We start from the raw sequence: 16,500 nt of genomic DNA on the forward strand, positions 1-16,500 counted from the left end.
CCACAAAACGAAATTGGCTCACAAACACTGGATCTAAATGCTCGGCCTTGTAACACCTCCCTCTCTCTCTCCCCCCCCCTCCCCCCCCGCCCCCTCTCTCCCCCCCCCCCCCCCCCCCCCCCCCTCTCTCTCCCCCCCCCCCCCCTCTCTCCCTCCCCCCCCCCTCTCTCTCTCCCCCCCCTCTCCTCTCCTCTCTCTCCCCTCTCCTCATCCCCCCCTCTCTCTCTCTCCCCCCCCCCCCCTCTCTCCCCCCCTCTCTCTCCCCCCCTCCTCCCCCCTCCCCCCCCTCTCTCTCCCCCCCCATCTCTCTCTCCTCCCCCCCCTCCCTCGCAGTGGATTTCCCTTATCTCTCCCCCTGCGCATTGAATTCTCTGCTGCTCCAACCCAGGTCTACTGAACTCCCTTAAATTACCTCGTTATTAAACCCCCTGTCTCATCAAGGTGCCAGTTGACCCCAAGTTAAAACTCGTGGTAATAACGTACGATTAGCGTAGCTGTAACGTCGGAACTCGTGTACGCAACTTAGAGACTCGTGGCGCTAACGGCAGGTACCCGTGAAACTTGTCAACTCTTGAAAAAAATTCAAACATGTTTAAAGTTTTCTACCAGTCAAAATGTACTGCTGAAGTTAAAAATTGAAACATTTAAACTCGTTTTAAGAACGTAGTGGCCCGTGCGTTTACCTTTAGTGTCTCGGGAGTCTACCGTGGGAACTCTTTAACTCAGCGGGCAGGCAGCATCTCTGGAGAGAAGGAATGGGTGACGGGATGACATTTCTAAATTTCTGCTGCGTCACCGTTGATTAGAATTTCACCCCGGGACTTGTGTATCTGCGCTGTCAGACACTTCCAAGCACGTCTTTCAGAAGCGCCTCAAAGCAAGTGACATTGACCGGGTTGTGTGCGTTCGCTCTGACGTGGCGGTGAAAGGGCTTTGCTGCGGGTTAAATCGCCATTTAATACGAGGTTTGTGTCTCACTCTGAACTCCCGGTTTCCAAGCATTTCCAAACATTTAAACTCCCCTTCCCACACTGACATTCCTGTCCTGGGCCTTCTCCACTGTCAGAGTGAGGAGTACACGCAAATTGGAGAACTATGCCTCACATTTCGCTTGGCAACTTACAACCTAGCGTCATGAACGTTTATTTCTAATTTCAATTAACCCCTGCAACCCCCCCCCCCCCCCCCCCCCCCCCCCCACACACACACACAGTAGTCATCATCCTACTAGTTCCTCCACTGTTGATATCCTTGTGTCCCTTCGTTGTCAGATCTTCATCAGCCAACATTGGACCAGTGTAGGATCTACCCTTCGTGTTCATCTGTTGCCGGCCCTGCTTTGTTCTGGCCTTTCCTTGCCTCCAGTTGCCTCCCCTCTACTTTCATTCTGGAGAAGTGTCCCGACCCGAAAGGCCCCCATTCTTTTTCTCCAGAGATGTTGCCTGATCCGTTAGGTTACTCCAGCACGTTGTGTTTATCTTCGGTACAAACTAACATCTGCAGATCCTTTCTACACATTTTATCCACTATGCAGTCTGCAAATAATCTCCTGCACCCCATGCCTATGTACCGGACGGCCTAACTTGGCGTGGACGGTAGCTGAACGCTTGCTTATTGAAAAGCCCTAACGACCTCCGTGGCCCTGTCCTTTCACTAAAGCACATTATTCCTGCCTGGGACCTCGGGGCTTGTGCGCTGGGTTTAACGCCCAGCATACTGCCACTGGGACGTTGCACGTCAAGACCCATAAGATGAGTGGGAAAAATACCAGTTTAGAACAAAAAAACCTTATGTAGGATTTTGGTCTACCTTCGAAAAAATCTTTATGTATAGTTTAGAATCATCTATATTTATATCCATTGAAAATATATGTTTTCTATAGAATATAGCCTTCCTGTCAAGATCATTTTTTCCTTTGTATCAGACCAGCGGGAAATTAGAAATTGAGTATTAAAGATGAATCAAACACGGAAATCAAAGGGCAAAGAAATGACTTAAAGCGAGGACAGACACAAAATGCTGGAGCAACTCGGCGGGACAAGCAGCATCTCTGGAGAGAAGGAATGGGTGACGTTTCGGGTCGAGACTTCGACCCGAAACGTCACCCATTCATTCTCTCTCCAGAGAAGCTGCTTGCCCCGCTGTGTTATTCCAGCATGTCGTGTCTATCTTTGCTTTAAACCAGCATCTGCAGTTCCTTCCGACACGTCTTGAAGCGAGGTACTGTGTGAGGGACTGAGAACAATGTTGTTGGACTCCTGGGACTAAGCTATAACATGCGTTACGGATCTTTGACTTTTTCTTATTTTCACTCCATTCTTCCCATGTCTGCGCCTGTCGTTCTACCCGCTTGCACATTGTGCCTGCACATGGTCCACCTAATACGTAATTTCACACTAGGCTTTGAGTTTATCCTTCCGATTCGTGACACCGCAGGTGATCTGTAACCACAGACTCCTCCTTGTCGCTTACCCTCAGTGAACAGAAAGAAACTCGTCGACATCGCGTCCAGTGGTAAACCCTGAGCTGGCATCAGCTGTCAGTTTCAGAGGAGGGTATTGCAAGTGTCTTGACTATAGACGTGTGCCCGAAATGCATCACCCGGTCGCGCTGTCCTCTACAATCCCAGATTTCTCAACAAACGTCAAACTTCTAACTCTAACTTCTACTCTATCATCTTCCCTTTCAAAACAAAACACCAGCTAACCCGCTATATTCCAGAAACATAACGTGAATGCCCTCTCGCTGAAGTGGTAGGGCAATCTTTGCAGATTGAACTCGCGTCTATCGACAGTGTGTTTGTCACGCTCCCTGTATCCTAATCCTTGGTTTTCAGGTTTAATTCCCTTAATTCTCCATCACGCTCACAATGTTACTTGAAGTACACTTATGCCTTGGCCAAATCTCATTGACTTATTCTGTCCAAGCCATGCATTGATCCAGACACTAACATCCCACTTTGCCAAGGTGGACCAAAAGAAAAAAACGAATATATTTTGTGGGTGTTTTTACAATGTGATTTATTTTCAATTAAACCAGAAGGCGCAGGAGTCAATAACATTCTTCCCATACGTCCCATCTCATGGCACTTGACCCAACCATACCAGCTATTCTGCTGCTCCCAGTTTCCAGCAGTTTGCTTTTATTTCTATTTTCCTAGTACGCATCGTTTTGCCTTTGTTCTCATAATCTAACCATTCTCTGACTCCATCTAAGCATGTTGATTTAACATTTTAGATGGGATTGTGCGCTTGATCCATTAGTGTTGCTGCCTCGCCGCCCCGAGGCCCGACCCTGACCTCAAAGTTTGTACAGGAATGAACTGCGGATGCTGGTTTAAACCGAAGACAGACGCAAAAAGTTGGAGCAACTCAGCGGGTCAGGCAGCGTCTCTGGAGAAAAGGAATAGGTGACGTTTCGGGCCGAGACCCTTCTTCAGTCGTAACGTCACCTATTCCATTTCTCCAGAGACGCTGTCTGAGCCGCTGAGTTACTCCAGCTGTTTGTGTCTATCTCCCATCTGCATCGCGTTCAAATGAGCACGACTTATCCATGCATCTCGTTCGAATGAAGCTACCCACACTGAAATCCCACCCCCTTGAACCATTGTTATCTCCTGTTCTTGAGACCCGCATCCAGTGCCAGACAAGGTCACAAGGACGTACTCGGCCTCCTGGATACCTCCCGGGCAGCTGATTCTGTGTCCACAACTTCCTTCTTCGCCTTGTGTGCCGTTTGGGCAAAACCTTTTAATTTCTGTTCAGTAGCGAAGAACCTGAAACTTCATAAACACCGAGGTACCAGTGACATCCTTTGCAATTTCACTTTCTCCAGTCTCTCACTTTCTATTCTCCCGGCTGACGTCCCCCTTTCTGACCTTGGACAATAAATCCTCTCTCGGAAAAGGCTTTGATTTCTCCCCTTTATGACCTCTATGGCCTTGGCACCGTGTGGCTCCACTGAGGAAGGAATCTTTCCCGTGCACCATGGATCATTTTGTCCCCCTTCAGACCTCTCGCCTGTCTAGAGGATTCCCTTTGACCCTTTGACCCTTTGCCTTCTGCATACCCTCAGTGGGAACTACCATGAGGACAACCACGGTGGAGCTTCGGCTGCTTATTGTTCCCTCCCGAATTTAGGATCGGGGGAAATGAATGGTTGGAGCTAAATGGCCATTAAAGCTCCTGGTATGAGGTGCCAAATGTATCCGGACCACTCTGAAAACGCCATAATCTTTGCTGGTTTAATGCGTTTCTGGGGCAATTCAATGTAACGAGACAGCGGCGAAGATGGGTTCGGGAGTGAAGATTGACGGAAAGAGATAGATCAGGTAGATTTAAACCAGAGATAAATAGAAAGTTTAAGGCACGTTGTAACTTTTTTCGAAATAATGTCTTCCATGCTATGAACGTAGATGTTTTCTACTCGGTTACATTTTGTGGAATGTAATGTACTTAAAGATTTCTACGCTTGTGATGTCTATGCATCTCCTTTTCACAGGATCACAGTGAGTGTTTTTACAGTTGATAACAAAATAACTTAATGTGTTTAGATGTCTGCCAAAAAAAGCAAAACAATGTACTGCAATAATTACTGAATTAATTTGCATGCATTTTTGTAAATCAGGCTGTCTATTGGTGGCAAAAAAAATATTTGCACGACTGCTTTTCAGTTGCTCTCTCAAAGTACGAAATAAAATTATCGAATTAAATATTTGCATCACCTTGTGACGTGTTCATTTGGGGTTCAAGAGAGACGTGCATTTGCATCAGTGGCTGTCTCGACGTGGCATCGTTTTCAACAGAACGCTTGAATTAATCCCGCCTCAGTAAATCCAGGACAATTAGCATAATTGCGTGAAACCTTTGCATAAATCATAACCGAGAAACATAATTGATTCCCTCTTTCTCCAACTTGTGAACCTGCTTCAGTTGGAAAAGCCACACAGCTCAAAGATCCTCACAATCCTACGACAGGTGACATTTTCATTACCTTCCTGTATCTTCTGTAAGGGAATTGATGCACTTGCTTATATTGCCTGCCAAAATAGAAGACTGATAACAATATAAAGCGGAAACTATTATCTTTCAGCACAAGATAATAATAATTAGGGTCATGGAACCATCAGCCCGCCATGATCATGCCAAACACGCTAACTTTGTCACCGCTCTTTATGTAGCGACTATTTGCATACCTTGGGTATGCAAACAAATCATTTCACTGTGACTTGGCACATGTGACAAAGTATTCATTCATTAACCCCATTTACCAGCACTTGGTCCATTGTCTTCTGTGCCTTGGCATTCAAGTGTCCGTCTAGATACCTTTTAAATGTTGCCAGTATTCCTGCCTGCATCACTTTCTCAAACAACAGTACCTACTTCATCAATGAATCCCCATGTTAACTGCATAATTAAATACTCCTTAAAAGCTTATTTGAATTCTGAGTTTACTCTCTGAGCATTTGTTAAATATGTATTGCTTAGTTTTCCCATGTATAACTATTCCTTTCACATACTGGCAATGACTTCATTTTTACAACAACTGATTGATCTGTCAATCTAAGCTTCAGAGTGAAGAGAATTACGAGGCTTCACGAACGATCAAAGACACTCTGGATGTTACTCATGCGTTGGATGTCATATTCAATCTTGCCATTGCAGATCTACATCCCTGCGTTGGTACCGCGACCCTCAACTCCCCAGTTCCAGACAACCTTTTGGAAGTAGCACGATCAGCATGCTGTGATTCAGCCCACTGGTCGATGCACACCAGCAATCCTGCCAAAGGCTTGTTGCAGGATCTGTCACGTCAAAACTAGCTCAGTGAGTTTAGCTCAAACTAAAATGTTAAGTTCATATGAGATAGCAATAGCAGCCTAATTTTGAAACCCTTTAGAATCACAATAGTACATGGCTTTGGAGTATTGCATTTTTGGACTGTTTTACCAGGCATTGATTAGGAAGGGCTTGATGCATTGTTTCAATTCACCAGCTGTCACTTCTGTCAAATTTCAGGCTGAAAGTCAAGCAACTGAGGGGAAGCATATCCTCAAACCCCTGTCCCTTCACCTTGTTTCCTTACAGCATTGCAAGAGGCCTTTTCAGTCTAAAGTTAGCTCACCGACCACTCAGCCAACTGCCTTGGCAGAGAACTCCGTTTATTGTTACGCGTGAGAAATACAGTGACCATTTCCAACTTGTTTCAGTGCATTTTATTTGTGCCTGGGGCCCCACCACTGAAAGATTTATCACAGATACTTCTTTATGTAACTGGCTAACAGAAAACAATGACCAGAACTAATGCTTAAGAAATAAGTTATAATAATAGTGTTTTAATATAATTTATTAATGTGGAAGTCCATATTGCTTAATGGAAATTTACATCTAGCCCCTTCATGTGTTACATTATTAAATATTCCGGGTCTGGAATTCAGAAGTTTGAATTGATTTTAAGGAAAGAAACGTAAAATGGACTCAAGGCAAAAAGAAAAACGTAGTTTTATCGGGATCGTGCCGCACTATTTGACAAACATCCTAGCTAGTTACAGTACCACCCACTTTAGTGTCATCTGCAAACGTACTAATCATGCCTGTAGGTTCTCATTCAAATCATCGATTTAGATGAAAAACTGCAATGGGGCCCAGCACCAAACCATTAGTCAAAAACAACCGAAAAATAACTTTCCACCATCACGGATTTGATATGAGAACTCAAGGTAAAGAAACCATTAGGAGGTAGCGACCACAACATGACATTTTTTAACCTGCAATTTGAGAGGGAGAAGGTGAAATCGGATGTGTCGGTCTTGCAGCTGGGCAAATGGGACTAAAGAGGCATGAGGGAAGAGCTGGCCAAAGTTAAGTAGAAAGGGACCCTAGCAGGGATGACGGTGGAACAGCAATGGCAGGAATTTCTGGGAATAACATGGAAGATGCAGGATCTTTTCATTCCAAAGAGGAAGAAAGATTCTTGGGGGAGAAAATAGCGACTGTGGCTGACAAGGGAAGTCAAGGACAGTATAAAGCTAAAAGAGAAGGCGTATAACATAACAAACATTAGTGGGAAGCCAGAGGATTGGGAAGCTTTTAACGAACAACAGAGGGTAACTAAAAAGAAAATACGGGGAGAAGATGAAGGTAAGCTAGCCAATAATATACAGTAAAAGCTGATAGTATGAGTTTCTTCATTTGTATAAAGAGCAAGAAAAAGGCAAGAGTGGACTGCTGGAGAATGATGCAGGAGAAGTGATAATGGGGAATAAAGAAATGGCAGAGTTGAATAACTTATTTTGCATCAGTCTTCACAGTGGAAGACACCAGCAACATGCCTGAAATTCAAGAGAGTCAGGGGGTGGAAGTTAGTGGAGTGGCTATTACCAGGGAGAAGGTGCTTGGAAAGCTGAAAGGGCTGAAGTTAGATAAGTCTTCTGGGCAGGATGGACTGCATCCTAGGGTTCTAAAAGAGATGGCTTTAGAGATAGTGGAGGCATTGATAGTGATATTTCAGGAATCACTAGAGTCAGGATTAGTCCCAGATGATTGGGAAATGATCCAATATTACCCCGCTGCATAAAAAGGGAGCAAGGCAGAATAGTGGGAACTATAGGCCGGTTAGTCTGACATTGCTGGTTGGTAAGATTTTGGAGTCCATTATAAAGGATGAGGTTACGGAGTACTTAGAAGTTCACGATAAAATAGGGCGAGGTCAGCATGACTTTGTGAAGGGGAGGTCTTGCTTGACAAATTTGCTGGAATTCTTTGAAGAAATAAATAGCAGGACAGACAAAGGAGATTCAGTAGATGTTTAAGTAAACAACATCTACTGAATTTCCTTTTGTAAGTAGATTTTCAGAAAACCTTTGATAAGATGCCACACGTTAGGCTGCTTAGGCAGATGAGAGCCCACGGTATCAAACAGAAGATACTAGCATGGATAGCAGGTTGGCTGGATGGCAGAAGACAAAGAGTGGCAATAAAGGGGATTTTTTCTGGGTGGCTGCCAGTGGCTAGTGGAGTTCCGCAAGGGTTGGTGCTGGGGCCGCTACTCTTCACATTGTTTATTAATGATTTGGACAAGGGGATTGAAGCCTTTGGGGCAAAGTTTGCAGATGATATGAAAATAGATGGAAGGGCAAGTAGTGTAGAGAAAGCAAACACTCTGCAGAAGGACTTGGACTGGTTGGGAGAGTGGGGCCGAGAAATGGCAGATGGAATATCGTGTAGCAAAGTGTGGAGTCATGCATTTTGGGTGTAGGAATAAATGTGTAGACTATTTTCTAAATGGGGTGAGAATCCAGAAATCAGAGATGAAACGGAGACTTGGGAGTGCTGGTGCAAGATTCCCAAAAAGTTAATCTGCAAGTCAAATCAGTAATAATGAAAGCAAACTCAATGCTAGCATTTACAGTATTTCAAGACGGCTTGTAAACAAAAACAGGGATGTAATGTTGAGGCTCTATATTGCACTGGTAAAGCCACATTTGGAATATTGTGAGCAGTTCTGGGCACCATATCTGAAGAAGGATGTGCTGGCTCTGGAGAGGGACCAGAAGAGGTTTACAAGAATGATCCCAGGAATGAGAAGGTGAACCTATATTGAGCATTTGTCAGCACTGGGTCTGTATTCACTGGAATTTAGAAGAATGAGGGAGGACCTCGTTGAAACATACAGAACAGTGAAAGGTTTGGATAGAGTGGATTTGGACAAGATGTTTCCATTAGTGGGAGAGTCTAAAACTAGAGGTCATAGCCTCAGAATTAAAGGATGTTCTTTTAGGAAGGAGATGAGGAGACATTTCTTTAGTCAGAGGGTGGTGAATCTGTGGAATTCTTTGAAACTGAAGGCTGTAGATGCCAAGTCAGTGGATATTTTTAAGACAGAGAAATTGGTTTTTGATTAGTACAGGTGTCGGAGATTATGGGGAGAAGGCTGGAGAATGGGGAAAGAGAGATAGATCAGCCATGATTGAATGGCAGAGTAGACGATGAGCTGAATGACCTAATTCTACTCCCATTCCTTACGATCTTATGACCTTAAGACCCTCTGCTTCCTTCAATGAAGCTAATTTTCTATTCAGTCAGCTAGCTGTCCTTAGATCCCATGCAATCCTACCTTCCTGAGCTGCCTACCATGTACATCCTTGTCAAATGCCTTGCTGAAATCCATATATACAACATCTACAGCTCTGTTCCCATCAACCTTTTTGATCACATCTTCAAAAAACTCAATCAGATTCATGAGACATGATCTATCAACTACAAAATCGCACTGACTCTCCCTATCCCTAATCCATCTAAATGCATGTATATCTCATCCCTCAGAATATTCTCTCGTACTTTGCTGACCACAGATGTTGGACTCACTTGCAATAGTTCCCAGGCTTTTCCATGCAGCCCTTAAATGGAGGCACCACTTTTTCCACCCTCCAGTCTTCCAACTCCTTGACCATATTTAATGATGACACATAAATCTCAACCAAGTCACCTGCAATTTCCTTTCTAGCTTTCCAAAGTTTTCTCGGGTATATCTATCTGATCAGGCCCGGGAGATTTGTCTATCTCCCTATGCACTGACCTTCAGCAGCTCCTCGGCCATAATACTTACTACCCTGCAGACATTTCCATTGACGGCTCCAAGTTCCCCGGTCCTCGTGTATTTCTCCATGGTAAAGCAGGGGGAAATTCACATGGAGGACCTTGCCCATCTCCTATGGCTCCACACTGTTGACTGCTTTTATTCCTGAGGGATCCTATTCGCTGTCTGGTTACCCTTTCCCCCTTAATGTACTCATAACATCTCTTGGGATTATCCTTAATATTATCTGACAGAGCTATCTCCTGTCCCCATTTTGCCTTTTTGATTTCCTTTCTCAAGATTCAAGATAGTAGGCATGACTATGACTTTCTGACTATGACTTTCTCAGCACGCTCCTTAGTCCCAGAGACACCCTTGATGCCAGCTGCCTATACCTGCTCCATGCCTCCTTCTTATCCTTGACCAGAGTCTCAATTACTCTGGTCACCATGCTTCCTGACATCCACATCCTCCCCCTCACTATAATACGAACGTACATGTCCTGCACTCGTCAACACACTTTTAAAATCATCCCACTTTCCTTTTACATCAGCCCACCTGTTCCAATTCACTTGAGCGAATTCCTGCCCTAGACCGTTTCACCAACAGGAAAGATTTACATTGTCTCCGTTTGCAGCCGATTGTGGCCCAGAACAACTATTTTCGCGTGAAATATGCCATGTTCCTGGAGGGACTTGGCTCCTTCATGTTCAACGCTGGGACCGACTGCAGGGATGGGTCCTGGCATCCAGTCACCACAACGCATTCTCAAGAGTCAGATCCATTCCAAGTAGCAGGATCACAGTGGAAGACACGAAAGTCTCCTGCATTGTTCCGGGTGAACCGTGGTAGAGTTCAAGGTCCAGCCGCCCGAAGACTAGAGAAGCAGCAACGGGGAAGTTCCCCGGCTCAGCCTCCGCAGCCAAGACTCGCAGTTGAGAGGAGAAGCAAGTGGTGGCTGCGCGGGTCACAAAGGACTCGTTTATACAGACCAAGCTCTCGGTTCAAAGTCCTTCCCTAGTGTCCTTCCCAGTGTCCTGCCTGTACACCATGACCCAGGTGGGCACATCCCACTGAAAGTGCGCTGACACATGAAGGCGAGTGCATCCCTGCCCCATCCATGCCATTCTCGACGGACTGGGCCACCCGCACAGAACTCGGATCGACAAACAAAAAGCGGGTTTCCGTCCTTTTTCAAACATCTTGGGGTCGCTCACACATGGGGCATCTGGGGACCCCCCCCCCCCCGTCATAGGGAGAACCTGCAAGCTCCACACAACGGCTCTCCCAGCCGCGTCACTGTGTAACCCAAGCAATACTTGGATGTACGTTGAGGGATGTGACATTTCTTGTTGCATTTACGGCTTCGCGGGGTTTAAACCTCTGAAAGAGAGGAGACCCTATCCCCGGCATACAGGACCCCCGACCCCCCGACACACAGGATCTTTCCCCGGCACTTCCTACCGAGCTCTTCAGAAAGTGGGTTTCCGCCCACCAAACACTAACTAACCCACGGCACGTTGGTCCTCTCCCCCGGCACACGACCCCTCCCCCGACAACGCAGGGACCCCTACCCTGACACACAGACCCTCGCCCCCGACACACAGGACATACCCACCTCCACCCCGGCACCCACGTTCTCTCCCCTCCATTGGATCTCATGAAGCTGGACATAGTCCCTCGCCCTGCAACTCCCTCTCCTCCACGGTGTGTGTTGCTTGCTGCTATGTAGCTGCTGTAGGGAGCGTGCTTCAAGGTTGCCAGGGGAGTGGTTCGTCGGTTGATCCCGTTACCTGAATGATGCGCGACAAACTGTTGGAGGTTGCACAGGATTTTGTAAGGTTCCTTCCACCAGGAGTGTCACAGAACCCGGGTCAACCTTATTTCTTGGAGTAAGCCACCCAAACGCCTATTTAAATTGCACTGCTATTATCTGTGTGTTAGCATTAACCGTAGCCATGTTTCAGCAATCCCCAAAATGTGTGTAATGTAATTCCTCAGCATGCATTTCTAATTCTAATTATTATTCTAAAATCCAATTACAATTTGGAAATTGCCAGAGGTCACACTGAGATGCAATGTTAGATTAATCATTAACTGCAGAGTCAATGGTTTGAGCTAATGCGATGATTGAGCAGTAATGCATCATTGTTGAATCTTCAGTGAAGTAGTGACTGATGCATCACTTTGCCAGAGATGTTGAATTGAGGCTCTGTCCACTCCCTCGGGTGGACATGTGGATCACACGGCGCAGGACAGTTATCAAGGGTGTCTTGGCCCAGACAGGTGAACTGGCCTTGTTGCGGCTGGAGGGATGGGGAGCGAGAGCAGTGAGAAACCCATCTATGACTGAAGGGTGGAAACCATGTTCACTAAAGAATGAGGGCATCCCAGATGTCGTTGTGTGGAAAACCTCATCATGGGAGCAGATGCGGAAGAGAGGGATGAATTGAGTGTAGGGACAGCATCTTTGCAAGTGGCAAGGTGGAAAGAAGTATAGTCCAGATAACCAGATGTCTATTCACAAATATGTTACTGGGATTGGAGAGCTTCAGTTACAAGGAGAAATTGGATATCCTGGGCCTTTTCTATGGAGCGTTGGAGACAGAAGGTGACCTTATAGGGGTACATAAATTTCATGCAGGGCATAGATAAGGTGGATGCTCATCGTCTTTTTCCCAGGGTAGAGGAGTCCAAAACTACGAGACATGATTCAAGGTGACAGGCGGAAGATTTAAAGGGGAGCTGAGGAGCAATTCTCTTCACACAGGATGTGTGGAACTAGCTGCCAGTGGAGGTGGTAGAAGCAAATACAACAATAATGTTTAAAATACATTTAGATAAGTACATAGATAAGAAGGGTTTGGAGGAATATGGGCCATACGCTGGCAAATGGGATGAATTGGATGAATGAGTTGGGTCAAAGAGTCTGCTTCTTTGCTGTAACTCAATATCACTAATTATCATTAAAACAGATAATTAAAAAAAGACAAGCCGTAAATGATGAGAAATCTCTCATTAGAATGGAGAAGATTTAGAAATCAAATATGTTTAGTGGCAGAGTAGGGAGAGAGGTTGACAAAACAAAGTGAATATCTTTTATTGTGTGAAGCTCTGGAGAGACTAAATCACACCCTTTATAATATTGGCTGAGCGAGAATGGTGAAGGCAGGTTAATTAGAAATGTAATGAAAGGATAGGAATGTTAAATAAAAAGGATGAAGCCAATCTGGAACTGAGCAATATAAACTGGAGGAGCAAACCACTGCAGGGGCTGCAAAACTGAAAACAGAATGATGGAAATATTCAACATGTCAGGCAGCATCTGTGGAGTAGAAGAATGTTAATATTTTAGATTGAAGATCTTATATCATAACTGCCTGGTTCTAATTAAAACTGGCTATCTGAAAATGTCAATTTGGCCATTATTTAATTCGGGCTAATATTTGCGAAGCCAGAAAACATCGTCATAGAGTCATACAGTCAGTATTGAACCAGGGTCTCTGGTGCTGTAAGCAGTCGCTCTACCGCTGCACCACTAAGCTGCCCTACTATAGTTAGCTGTTACCTCTACCATAGTTAGCAGAGCTCTTGGTATTGTAATTTAGTGATCCTTGTGAAAAACAGCAAACTTCATTTCACCTGGCACCTCAGTCGAGCAGCATCCAACCATATTTCTACTCAGAGGTGAATAGTCTTACTCTGTTCACAGGCACTCTCCCAATATCTTTACAATTATATTAGGGCAGAAAACTTTCCAGTACCTCTGCACTCATGTTAATCAATAGCCTCATTTGATAAGAATGCCCATCCTCCTTTAGGTGCCCAGCCCATCCAGTCTGTTTGTTTCTGAGTTTCATTCATTGTATAGATTCTCAATTGCTTTAATCAAAGTCATCCATTTCATTTGGCACTCTTATTTTGTGGTCTCATGGGATCCCAGCTGTAACTTTCCTGTATGTTCTTGTTACCAGTGTAGTTTCTAATTTATTTGTAATCTTGTAGGTGAGGGACTGAACAGATTCAGAGCTCAACTTCAGGCTGTTCTTTTCCAGATTAGCTTGGCAAGCTGCTGCAGACACAAGAAATTACAGATGCTGGAATCTTGAGCAAGAAACAAAGCACTAGAGGAAGTCTAGCGCTCTAGGGGGATCTTATAGAAACATATAAAATTATAAAAGGACTGGACAAGCTAGATGCAGGAAAAAATGTTCCCAATATTGGGCGAGTCCAGAACCAGGGGCCACAGTCTTAGAATAAAGGATTTAAGACTGAGGTGAGAAAAACCTTTTTCACCCAGAGAGTTGTGAATTTGTGGAATTCTCTGCCACAGAGGGCAGTGGAGGCTAAATCACTGGATGGATTTAAGAGAGAGTTAGATAGAGCTCGAGGGGCTAGTGGAATCAAGGGATATGGGGAGGAGGCAGGCACGGGTTATTGATTGGGGACGATCACAATGAATGGTGGTGCTGGCTCGAAGGGCCAAATGGCCTCCTCCTGCACCTCTTTTCTATGTTCCTATGTAACTCAGTGGGTCATGCAGCATCTGTGGATGGAATGGACAGACTACATTTTGTTTCAGGACCTGAAGAAGGGTCCTGACTCAAAATGCCGTCTGTCCATTCCTTCCACAGATGTTGCATGACCCACTGAGTTACATAGGAACATAGAAAAGAGGTGCAAGAGGAGGCCATTTGGCCCTTCTGGCATCCTCCACCACTTTGTTTTGTGCTCAAGATGCTGCAGACCACTGCTGCAACCCAGAGAGTAATCCTTCACTTAATATAGGAGCGTTGACCATTCCTTTCCATGCGCAGGTGCGGCTTGACCTTCTGAGTTCCTCCAACAGATTGTGATAGCCGCTAGGAGACTTCAGCATTGATTCCTGCCCCAATGATGTCAAACACAGACGAAGAAAACACTTAAGTACCGCACACGCCCCCTCCTCAGCCAATGAATCAACTACTCCATGTTAAACAACATCTGCAAATACGACAAAGCACAGAATAGACTCAGCAGTTCCGGCATCGCAGAATGATCGGGGGAACAGTTGAAGAACACAGCTGCCTCTTGTTTCTGCATGAAATGGTGCATGAACCTGTGAGGGAGACTCTCCCATATTCTGCCTCTTCCAGACATGGTCCAATTGTAGAAAATGATTGGAAGACATCTTCCAATTTCGGGGTCTTTAATTTAAAGCAAATTCAATCAACATAGTAATAGGCACTCTGTCTGGCATCCATGTCAGCCTCCAATTCCATCAATTTCAATGGTGTATGCAGAGGGGAGGCTTTCCAGAAGGTATCATTATCACCCACGTTTTATACTTTCGGAGATTTAGTCTTTCAGATAATGATCTTTGTGAAAGTGTTCCCTTCAATATGCTTGCTGCCCCAGAGCTCCTAACATCAACTCATTCCATAAGCTATGTCTTGTCATAGCTACAGAAATAAAACTGAGGCGGAACTGGGCATGAAACAGGCCTGATCGTTTCCAAATCAAATAATTTTAAAATTTGCACATGTAACAAGTTCAGTGAGTGCAAATTGCGCAAGAAACGCGGAGAGAGCAAGATTCCACAGACAAATTATCTTCTGATCATCCTGATTGAGAGAATTTTCTGCTCCTTTTTCAATACTGCCCTCATATCATGTACAGTCAAAAGAATTGGTGGAATTAGCACATAGCTCTTTATTCGAACATTCGGCCTGAAAGCTGACACCTTCAGTAATGTAAAAATGTCTTATTACTGCACAATTACATTTCATAGACTAGATAATACACTGAAACCCCATGTCAGAGATTAGATGCACAACCCTCAAAATAGTGCTGAGTGATCCTTTCACTCAATGACAGCATATCTGATCTTATTTGAACATCCACCATCCCATTTACGTTCCAGGTGGCTCCTGAGTGGTATACTGTACCAGCTTCACATGTGCCTGTCTGCCTCAGCAGCGGAGGTAGGAGTGGCCACTGCCCGTTCTTTCTTCAATGGTGGCCTTTCTACAGAAGACACGGTGACAGAGCCCCATCGACCCTGGTTCAATCCTGACCTGGGTGCTTTCTGTCAAACTTTGAACATTATTTTCGTTACCACGTGGGTTTCCTTCGGCTGCTCTGGTTTCTGTCCAAATCCCAAAGACGTGTGGGTAATGCCCCTGTCCCACTTAGGAAACCTGAACCGAAACCTCTGGAGACTTTGCGCCCCACCCAAGGTTTCCGTGCGGTTGCCGGATGTTGCAGGTGGTTGCTGGAGGTTGCAGGTAGTGGAAACAGGTAGGGAGACTGACAAAAACCTCCGGGAACCGCACGGGAACCTTGGGTGGGGCACAAAGTCTCCAGAGGTTTCCGTTCAGGTTTCCTAAGTGGGACAGGGGCATTATATGGGTTAATTGGTCGGTGTAAATTGCCCCCGGTGGAGAGGGGACAGGTAGCGTCTGGGGAGGGGTTGTGGAATGAATAAGAAGGGAATGTTCATAAGTTTGGGGAGTAGCGGACAGGCAACTGGGGAGGGAATGGGAAAGCTGGTGCCAGGGTAGATGTGGGTTGGTGCAAGGGGATGGGAGATGGTGGGGGTGGGTCATTAGATGAGCTGCTGGTAGTGGCCAGCGTCTAGGGATGGTTCAATGCTCATGCTGAGAGATGGGCCGAGGTCGGAGTTAATTGAGAGAGGGGATTTTGGGTTGGGAGTTGTTTTGGGGTGAGATGTTCTTGGTTTGGGGAGAATTATATGGTAAGATTATCGTGGGATGAGGAGAGATTTGGATTGTGGGTGACTTCTGATGGGGAGGGTGGGATATTGGGATTCCGGGGGCAGGTGGGGGACCTCATTGCTGCTCTCTGAGCACCCGGTACGGGCGGTCCCTCGCTGCCCGGCGGGGAGGGGGGGAGTTACGTAGCGAGGCGGGAGTGACGAGTGGA

The sequence above is a fragment of the Leucoraja erinacea genome, chromosome 20 (assembly GCF_028641065.1).
Source record: "Leucoraja erinacea ecotype New England chromosome 20, Leri_hhj_1, whole genome shotgun sequence".
Classification (NCBI taxonomy): Eukaryota; Metazoa; Chordata; class Chondrichthyes; order Rajiformes; family Rajidae; genus Leucoraja; species Leucoraja erinaceus.